Source organism: Balaenoptera borealis (genome assembly GCF_965194805.1).
Source record: "Balaenoptera borealis genome assembly, chromosome: 9".
NCBI classification, from domain to species: domain Eukaryota; kingdom Metazoa; phylum Chordata; class Mammalia; order Artiodactyla; family Balaenopteridae; genus Balaenoptera; species Balaenoptera borealis.
Genome location: NC_138873.1, coordinates 8,593,704 through 8,603,943, shown reverse-complemented (window position 1 = coordinate 8,603,943; position 10,240 = coordinate 8,593,704).

Genomic DNA, 10,240 nt, shown 5'->3' with positions numbered 1-10,240 from the left:
TGCGATTGAAAGGGAGTGATATCATAGGCAAAAATACTTTCTGAATGTCAGGGATTGTGCTGGGGGCTGAGAATAGGATGATGAATAAAATTGCCATGGTTCTTGCCCTCACGAGTCTAGTGGGGTAACCCAGGGGAACAGAAACTTCCAATCCTGTGTGATATGAGTGATAACAGGGTGGGACAGGGTGCAAGCACGAGGACCCCTAACCCATGCTGGGGTCATAGCAGGCTTCCTGCGTGACATGATGCTGGAGATCAGGCCGTATGAAATTGTAGGAGTTTGCCAGATGAAATGAGGGGGAAAGAATACCATGTGTGAAGCCCAAGAGGTGAGAGAATGCCTAGAATTTTGAGGATCTGAGAGCTCAACGTGTCTGAATCAGAATATGAGGCAGGGGGTATTAAAAATATGTGATTAAAAGGAGATTAAACATGCAGTTACAGAATTCAAATCCACATTATGGAGAATGTTGTCGAACGTCAAATCAGTGATTTAAAGAACCATCCTGAGAAATGTTCCCAGAATTAGAGGAAAAGATTAAAATATTGACCCAGCATGGGAGATGATAGGTATTGATATATAAGAGAGCAGATAACAATTCAACCTAAAACTCATATTCCTATGGGACCATAGAAGTAACAACGAAAGATGTAATTTAACAAGTGTTCCCTGAGTTGAAGAAGTACTTGAATACACAGATCAAGAAGCTTCTCCACAATCCAAGAAAAATGAATGGCAACATTTTTATACTACAGGGATATAGAAAACAGATCTTATGAGCATTCAGGCAAAAAGAAGCAAATTACCTTGCAAGAATGAAAATCCCACTGACCTTAGGCTTTTCTGCAACAAGATCAGAGGACAATTTAACAACATCTAATAGAGTTTTCAGGGAAAATGTTGGCAACAACCTCACCCTCAAAAATTCCATTATTTTTCAAGGCAAGAGCATTTCCTTTCAGATTTGCAAAGCCTTGCACCATAGACCATCCTGCCCCTCATTAAAAAATACTCACAAAAGAGCAGTCAAAATGAAGAACTCAGTAATGAGGAAATGATGATTCACGAGGACTTATGAGACCAACCTTACTCACTTTGGACCAAAATACAGCTACTTGGTTGACCTCCATGTGCCCCGGTCGGTTCTGGGGACTGAGGGTGAAGCTTGGCCTGCAGAACTTCCCTGAGCTATTCCTCCTGAGTCAACTCTCATGTCCCAGAAAATGAATTTCTTGCCTCACATGCTTTACCCCTTGTTTCAGAAGGAATGTCATGTTTGATGACCGCTTAAAACTGATTTGGTGGGCTTCCCTGGTGGCGCAGTGGTTGAGAGTTTACCTGCTAATGCAGGGGACACGGGTTCGAGCCCTGATCTGGGAAGATCCCACATGCCGCGGAGCAACTAGGCCCGTGAGCCACAACTACTGAGCCTGCGCGTCTGGAGCCTGTGCTCCGCAACAAGAGAGGCCGCGATGGTGAGAGGCCTGCGCACCGCGATGAAGAGTGACCCCGCTTGCCACAACTAGAGAAAGCCGTCGCACAGAAAACGAAGACCCAACACAGCCAAAAATAAATAATAAATAAATACATAAATAAATTTAAAAAAAAAACTGATTTGCTTTCCAACGTCTACTAATATTGGCTTAGCTACTTATCTGGTTGAGATACAATGTCAAGAAGAACTAAACACTCCCCTTTTCTCAGAGCAGAGTCGTGTAGCTTATTGATCATTTTCATGTCCAAGATCTTGCGGTTCTTTTAATTGGGCAAGACTAGTAAACTGTGTATTAGCAGCGGTTGAGTCCTGAAGCTTCACTTTATCTCATCTGGGACTTGTGAATGTCCCTGTGTTACCTATGGTTGGAACCAGCATGTTCATTATATACATATGATGCCGACGTTTAGAAAAGTAGCTTATCTCTTTTTCTATTTCTTACAGAAAATCTCAGAAGCAGATAAACAATTTATCATTTCCTTTTGATCAAGGAAGTTAGTGACTCACTTCAGTAAGAGAGATATTCTTAAAGGCACAGAAAAAAACCTGAAAATCATAACATTTCTAGTTACTATTGCTGTGTAACTAGTTCCCCCAGAAATGAGTGGCTTCAATAATAACCATTGTCTCATGCTCCCAGATTTTGTGGGTCAGGAATTGGAACAGGATGCAATGGGGATGGTTCGTCTTTACTCTGTGAGGCCTGGGACCTCAGCTAGTAAGAGTCAAACTGGGGATGACTTGACAGCTAGGGGCTGGAAACATCTGGAAGCTCTTCCACTCTCCTGTCTGGTGCCTGGGTTGTGATGACTTAAATACTAGGACCACTGAGCAAAGTAGTTGCTACCTTGCCCAGACTCAAGGAAAGGGGACGTAGATCCCACTTTCAATGGGAGGAGTGTCAAAAAATTTGTGGCTCTATTTTAGAAACTACCTAATAATAAATTGCTAACATTGGTTTTCTTTGGCTCACAGGTTTTGGAATGGTGTTATGGGTTGAATTGTGTCTCCCCACAAATTCATCTGTTAAAGCCCTAACCTTCAGTACTTTGGAAATAGGGTCTTTGCAGATACAATTAGTTTATTTAGAATGATGTCATACTGGAGTGGGGGTGGGCTCCTAGTCCAACATGATTGGTGTCCTTTTAAGAAGGGGAGTTTGGACACAAACCCCACCACACAGGGAGAAACCCTGTGAAGCTAAAGACAGAGATTGGTATGGTGCTGCTACAAGCCAAGGGATGCCGAAGACTTCCAGGGAGCTACCAGAAGCTAGGGGAGAGGACTGGAATAGACTCCTTCACAGCCCTCAGAAGGAACCAACCTGAGTAACACCATGAACACCATGATCTTGGACTTCTAGCCTCCGCAACTATGGGACAATAAATTCCTGGTATTTAAGCCAATCGGTTTGTTACAGCAGCCCTAGAAAACTAACACAGATGGTTTTTAGTTTCTTTATACTTTTCAATATTTTTCATATTTTTTACAAGGAACATATTTTTCTTTAAAAGTGAGGGAAATAGATTTATTTAATGTAATAATGTCAATTTCTAGGTTCCATAAAACATGGAAATATACTTTGGTTGTATCTGGGTAATGCAACTATAGGTAATTTTTTAAAAAATTCCTTCTACTTCTCTATACTGAAAATGTTTTCTATCATAAGTGTGTGTCATTTTATTATGGGAGGGAAAAGAGACCGCAGGAAGCAGCCACTGAAAGTAGAAAGAGTAAGGGCTTCAGGGAGATGACCCTGGGTCCTGCTGTGCTACTTAGTAATTCTGAGCCTGTTTCCTAATCTGAACATAGGAGGACTATTTCTCAGTGTTGCTGTGAGATGTCAGTGAACGAACACATCTGAAATCACCTAACCTGGTGCCTCATAAGCTTCGCCTTCACTCTCTACAGTCTAACTGACAACCTCCGTGACTGTGATTATGGGGGTAGGTGGAAGACTGAAGTAATTTAAGAGCTCATGCATGATTTTCCCTGATTGTTAGTGGGAGACTAAGGGCATGAAAAGCTAGGAAGCCTAGAGTTGGCTTTTCCTGTGAAGCAAAGGCCGCTTGAGCTAATAGTCTCTACTTACCCAGGTCCCTCCTAAGGCTTTGGGAAGGGTCAAGGTCAAAAATGGATCAAATGGTCATGTGGCTTTGAAAAAATCTGCAAAAGATATTTTAACTGCAATCAGTTAGGACTGTGGTCTCCTTCCACTCTGACCCTCTGCCCCGACCCCCAGCCACTTGGATGGCCTTGGGGTGGCCATGGAGATTTGGGGCCTGGGCTAAGGGAAAGTTGACTTATGGATACATTTAATTTGGGTTCAGTGAGATGTATTTATGTGGTTTGCAGTCACCTCCTTGAATACATAAGCTGTTAATAGCTGATCTGGGGTACAAGGGCCTTGCAGAGGTATTCCCACTGGCCACTGTGCCTACTCACCCAGCTTTTGAGACGAATAAGAACACATATAAGGGGCTTCCCTGGTGGCGCAGTGGCTAAGAATACGCCTAGCCAATGCAGGGGACACGGGTTCAAGCCCTGATTCAGGAAGATCCCACATGCCGCGGAGCGACTAAGCCCGTGCGCCACTGCAATGAGAAGCCTGCGCACTGCAACGAAGACCCAGTGCAGCCAGAAATAAATAAAATAAAATAAATAAATTAAAAAAATATATATATAATATGTTAAAAAAAACACATATAAGAACACTTTCTACAGAGCCTAGCACTGACTCAGTATGTGGGTACTGGAGGAGAAAAAAGGCTTGAAATATATGGAGCCAGAAAGTTGCCTGTGGAAAAAATTTCCAGATTTTACAGCTTCTATATGAAAGAAACTTGATAGAAATTTCTCCAAGTTTGACAACAGTCTTAAAAATTTAAATGACATTACCAATAATGAGTTGAGAAGCTGAAAAAATTATTCTAAACTATTAATGTTGACGAGAACACCATTTTAATCAAGTAAGCTAAAAAAAATCAGATATAAGTTTTATTCTTTCTACACAAAATGTTACAAAATCTTTATTTATAAGAAGTGATTTAAAAGGGTATGCAGAAAAAATCTTATTAAAAAGTGATTAAAAAACTACAATGAGGTATCACCTCACACCAGTCAGAATGGCCATCATCAAAAAATCTACAAACAATAAATGCTGGAGAGGGTGTGGAGAAAAGGGAACCCTCTTGTACTGTTGGTGGGAATGTAAATTGATACAGTCACTATGGAGAACAGTATGGAGGTTCCTTAAAAAACTAAAAATAGAATTACCCTATGACCCGGCAATCCCACTACTGGGCATATACCCTGAGAAAACCATAATTCACAAAGAGTCATGTACCACAGTGTTCATTGCAGCTCTATTTACAATAGCCAGGACATGGAATCAACCTAAGTGTCCATCGACAGATGAATGGATAAAGAAGATGTGGCACATATATACAATGGAATATTGCTCAGCCGTAAAAAGAAATGAAATTGAGTTATTTGTAGTGAGGTGGATGGACCTAGAGTCTCTCATACAGAGAGAAGTAAGTCAGAAAGAGAAAAACAAATACCATATGCTAACACTTATATATGGAATCTTAAAAAAAAAAAAAAGGTTCTGAAGAATCTAGGGTCAGGACAGGAATAAAGACGCAGACGTAGAGAATGAACTTGACATGGGGAGGGGGAAGGGTAAGCTGGGGTGAAGTGAGAGAGTGGCATGGACATATATACACTACCAAATGTAAAATAGATAGCTAGTGGGAAGCAGCCGCATAACACAGGGAGATCACCTCGGTGCTTTGTGACCACCTAGAGGGGTGGGATAGGGAGGGCGGGAGGGAGACACAAGAGGAAGGAGATATGGGGATATGTGTATATGTATAGCTGATTCACTTTGTTATAAATCAGAAACTAACACACCATTGTAAAGCAATTATACTTCAATAAAGATGTTAAAAAAAGTGATTAAAAAATGTATGCAGAAAAAGGAGCATTAATGAAATGTGTCTAGAGGTTGTTAATCAAAATATTAATATTATGTAATTTTAAGGGGGGATTTTATTGTCAAACAAACCAGTGCTTCATTAACATTATAACTTATCTAATGTGAACATTAAATTTATAATTTGTGATTTGTTTCTCTATATAAATATTTGTATTCATTTTTAAATTTGTATTTGTAAGTTTGCATCCTTTTTCTCCAAAATGACAGAAGGCCCCTCAATACCTGGGTCTGGCTTAAAAGAGCCCAAGTTTCAGATTAATCCTTGTTCTTCCGCAAAGTTGTTACTTGAATCTGATGCTAATATTTAGCATTGTAGCTTCTGCTTTTCCATTTCCTACAGCAGAACTGAAAATTGGAGGAGCTATTTACCGATCATTTCCTTTTGATCTAAAAGGTTTCAGTGGCTCTGCCTAGTAAGAGTTTGAGGATGCTGTTCACCTAGTCAGAGTAAAACCATGACTCAGAGTGTGAGAAAATGGCTCTCATCTTCCCAGGAAGCTTTAAATATAAAAACATGCTGTGCTTTTGAATAAAAAGTACAATTTAAAGCCAGTGGATGGAAATTTCTTGTAAGAAGATATCAAAACCCCCTCACTCTTCCTATTCTTAAAAATAAGAGTTATTTTTGTCACAGGAGCTGAGACCTGAATACATTTTTGGAAATGAATTTAGCAGATTGTGATAAGGCCCATGACTCCGTACATCTTTCCTTGGGGCAGCCCCTCCGCTACCCCCCTTTTGCACCCACTGTGCTTGGGTGTCTTGCTGTTTCAAAACACAGGAAAAATGGACTTGCATAATAAAATTACTTTTGTACATATATGATTTTAATTTAAAGCCAGGAACTACTCTGTTGTTTTAAAAATATTTCAGGTCTGTGAAGCTCTATTACAGATTTATTTATAGCAGATTTATTACAGAAAGAACATAAAACCAGTATCCAGCCTCGAGTATGCTCCTCACCCCCCATGCTGGTATGGAGAAAAAGAGTGCATTTTCAGAATATCCATGTTCAAATGCCGACTTCATTATGGGGCAATTTACTAAATTTTCTCATCTATAAAACATAGATATTAATATTCACCCACAAAGTTGTGAGAATTAAATGAGATAGAGGTAAAAATTTTTTAAAAACCTTCCCCATCTAGTCCCCTGGCACCAAGAAGGAGCTAAGTAAATGCTTAAAGGATAAGAAAGATAGTGTCTTAAATCTCCATCCAAAGAGTTTGGGATCTAGAATATAGCAGAAAACAAGGATCAAAGGAAAAGGATTAAATCATGGAGCCCTTGAAGTTGATGAATATTGAAGGAAGTTGTAGAAAGATGAATGATTATAGTTTGGAGAAATTCTACTAAGATGCAAGCAGATAAATGATGTGTAAGGAACCACTGTTAGATTTTCCTGCTTGAATTAAAGTTTTCACATTCATTTATTTGTTTGTTCTTTCATTAACTCAACAAACATGTAACGAACATTATAACATATGCCAGGAAGGTTTTTAGGACGGGGAATACAAAGAGAAACGCAACGCGTTTTTGCCCTCAGAGAAGTTACGGTCTACATGGGGGAGAGTAACGTGACAAAAATAAGGACTTTAAAACGTGGCGTGCAGAAGAGGAAGGATCAGTTTTACATCAGAAAGGAGGCGGGCTCAGCGAGGGCTTCATGGCAGAGGTGATTCTTGAGACGAGAAAGTGCACAGCAGAGGAAGTGGAGGAGTGTGGACGGTGTAGAGCGCAGGCAGAGGAGCCGGAGTGAACAAAGGCGCAGGCATGAATCAGCTTCGCTCGCGTGTGGGAGGGGCAGGTGGGGTGATGGCAAGTGGTGCAGGGGCGCCTGGAGCCGTGGGCTGGAGGAAGAGGCAGGGTCAGATGATGGAGAGCCTCACCCGCTATGCTTTGTGGCAGGGCCATGAGGGGCCCCATAAGGGGGTAATGACAGTGACGATGGAGGGGACTCCAAGAGCAAAGAGACCACCTCTAGTGGGCCAGGCAGGAGAGTGGAATGTGAAGGTCTTGATAAACATGATGAAGTGAGGTTTGGAAGGTGAGGCTTCCCATCACTGCTCGCTGTATCAGTTGCAGGGGGAGCACACTGAGGCATCGAGCACAAAACTGAGCACTTCGGCCCGGAAGACAGCCTCTCAGATCGTTCTAAGGGATGGCTCCCGAGAGGTAAGGGAGGAGCCAGGATATAGAGGAGTTTTTGCAAGAAAGACCAGGTATGCAGAACATCAAAAGATTACTGTTAATTAAAGAAAACGTGCTTTTCTATATATGGGAAGATGCAGGAGTCTGGGCTCATTGAAATCCTTCCTCTCATAGGTACCTTAGGACCAGTATCCTGCTTTTCCCCAGCCTGAATCCCTTCAGGGAGCACAGCTGGGGGCAGCTGCAGTGGCTACTGGCTTGATGGCCACAACATCCTTTGTATAATGATACGTCAGGCAAAATTTTTTCATCCACAGAGGCAAGGATATTAAATAAGATGACATTTTTAAAGCCTGGGCATTTGATGATAGGGACTTGGACCAGTAGACTGTAGTTTAAATTTTGCCTAATTTCTAACTCTTTGATTTCTAAGAATGGCCGGAAAATTTGAAAAATTACCATCTCTGCTAGGGGGTTGCATAGTCAGATACCAACGTTCACAAATTAGATCTGAAACATGACTCAAACAATTTGTTTAAAAAATGATGTAACAAGAGGAACTGCTCACATGCAAATGAACACCTGTGAAAATTCTTAGGCAAGAACTGCTAAGTTTAGCAACATCAGTTTAGCAATTTGAGACAAGGAATCTCTTTTGGGGCCAAATGCCCAGTTTTACAGATTGCTTTGCTGCTTGGCTCTGCTGGAATGTTTGTTGAACAAACAATTCCTGTCTTTAAAGGAGTTATTGAACTTTATAATTAATAATCCTGGAAGGAATAAATTTAGATCGTGTGCATCTCAGTGTGTTCTGAGGCCTGCAGATGTTTGCTGTACCTTTCAGGATTTAGACATATAAACCTCGCTGTATAAAATTTTTCTTAGCAACTAAGTGCATGCAATTCAAGTGTTGTGTTACCTACAAGTCTTCCAGAAACCAAGCTTTTTCTTATTTCCAATACAGTGAAAACCCCATCACTTTTTGCTACAGATTCACAGATAAAAATAATTGGGGTCACGAATGAAATGCCCAGATGACTTCCCTGTCACTCTGCAGAGAGGGCCCCCACTTGACATGTTTCTGGTTCCTTAAGACTTTAAAATATTTGTCTTTTTTTTTTCTTTTTTTCATACTTTCCTAAAACTAAAAAAAAGAAACAGAAAACACAGAAAGAAAAAAATAGAAGATATATACCAAGAAAATATTAACCAAAATAAAGCTGATATTGACACTGTTAATATTATACAAAATAACATCAAGAAAAAGCAGCATTAAGGACATTATAAAATGATTAAAGATTCAATTCATCAAGAAGGTATAACAATTCTGAACTTGTATTCTTTTTTTTAAATTAAAAAAAATATTTTTTGATTACCAAAGCAAAGACATTGATAAGGCAAATACAATCTGCAATAATAAATACGTCTGCAATAGATGCTAAATATCATTAAATTATTATATAATTTAGACAGTAAACATGGTCTATTTTTGCTTCTTTCCAATAGAATACATTTGATCACTTTTTTTTTTATACAGCAGGTTCTTATTAGTCATCCATTTTATACACATCAGTGTATACATGTCAATCCCAATCGCCCAATTCATCACACCCCTCCCCCCACCACCCCGCCACTTTCCCCCCCTTGGTGTCCATATGTTTGTTCTCTACATCTGTGTCTCAATTTCTGCCCTGCAAACCGGATCATCTGTACCCTTTTTCTAGGTTCCACATATATGCGTTAATATACAATATTTGTTTTTCTCTTTCTGACTTACTTCACTCTGTATGACAGTCTCTAAATCCATCCACGTCTCTACAAATGACCCAATTTCGTTCCTTTTTATGGCTGAGTAATATTCCATTGTATATATGTGCCACATCTTCTTTATCCATTCATCTGTCGATGGGCATCTAGGTTGCTTCCATGACCTGGCTATTGTAAATAGTGTTGCAATGAACATTGGGGTGCATGTGTCTTTTTGAATTGTGGTTTTCTCTGGGTATATGCCCAGTAGTGGGATTGCCGGGTCATAGGGTAATTCTATTTTTAGTTTTTTAAGGAACCTCAATACTGTTCTCCATAGTGGCTATATCAGTTTACATTCCCACCAACAGTACAAGAGGGTTCCCTTTTCTCCACACCCTCTCCAGCATTTATTGTTTGTAGATTTTCTGATGATGCCCGTTCTAACTGGTGTGTGATGATACCTCATTGTAGTTTTGATTTGCATTTCTCTAATAATTAGTGATGTTGAGCATCTTTTCATGTGCTTCTTGGCCATCTGTATGTCTTCTTTGGAGAAATGTCTATTTAGGTCTTCTGCCCATTTTTCGATTGGGTTGTTTGTTTTTTTAATATCGAGCTGCATGAGCTGTTTATATATTTTGGAGATTAATCCTTTGTCCGTTGATTCATTTGCAAATATTTTCTCCCATTCTGAGGGGTGTCTCTTCGTTTTGTTTATGGTTTCCTTTGCTGTGCAATAGCTTTTAAGTTTCATTAGGTCCCATTTGTTTATTTTTGTTTTTATTTCCATTACTCTAGGAGGTGGATCAAAAAAGATCTTGCTGTGATTTATGTCAAAGAAT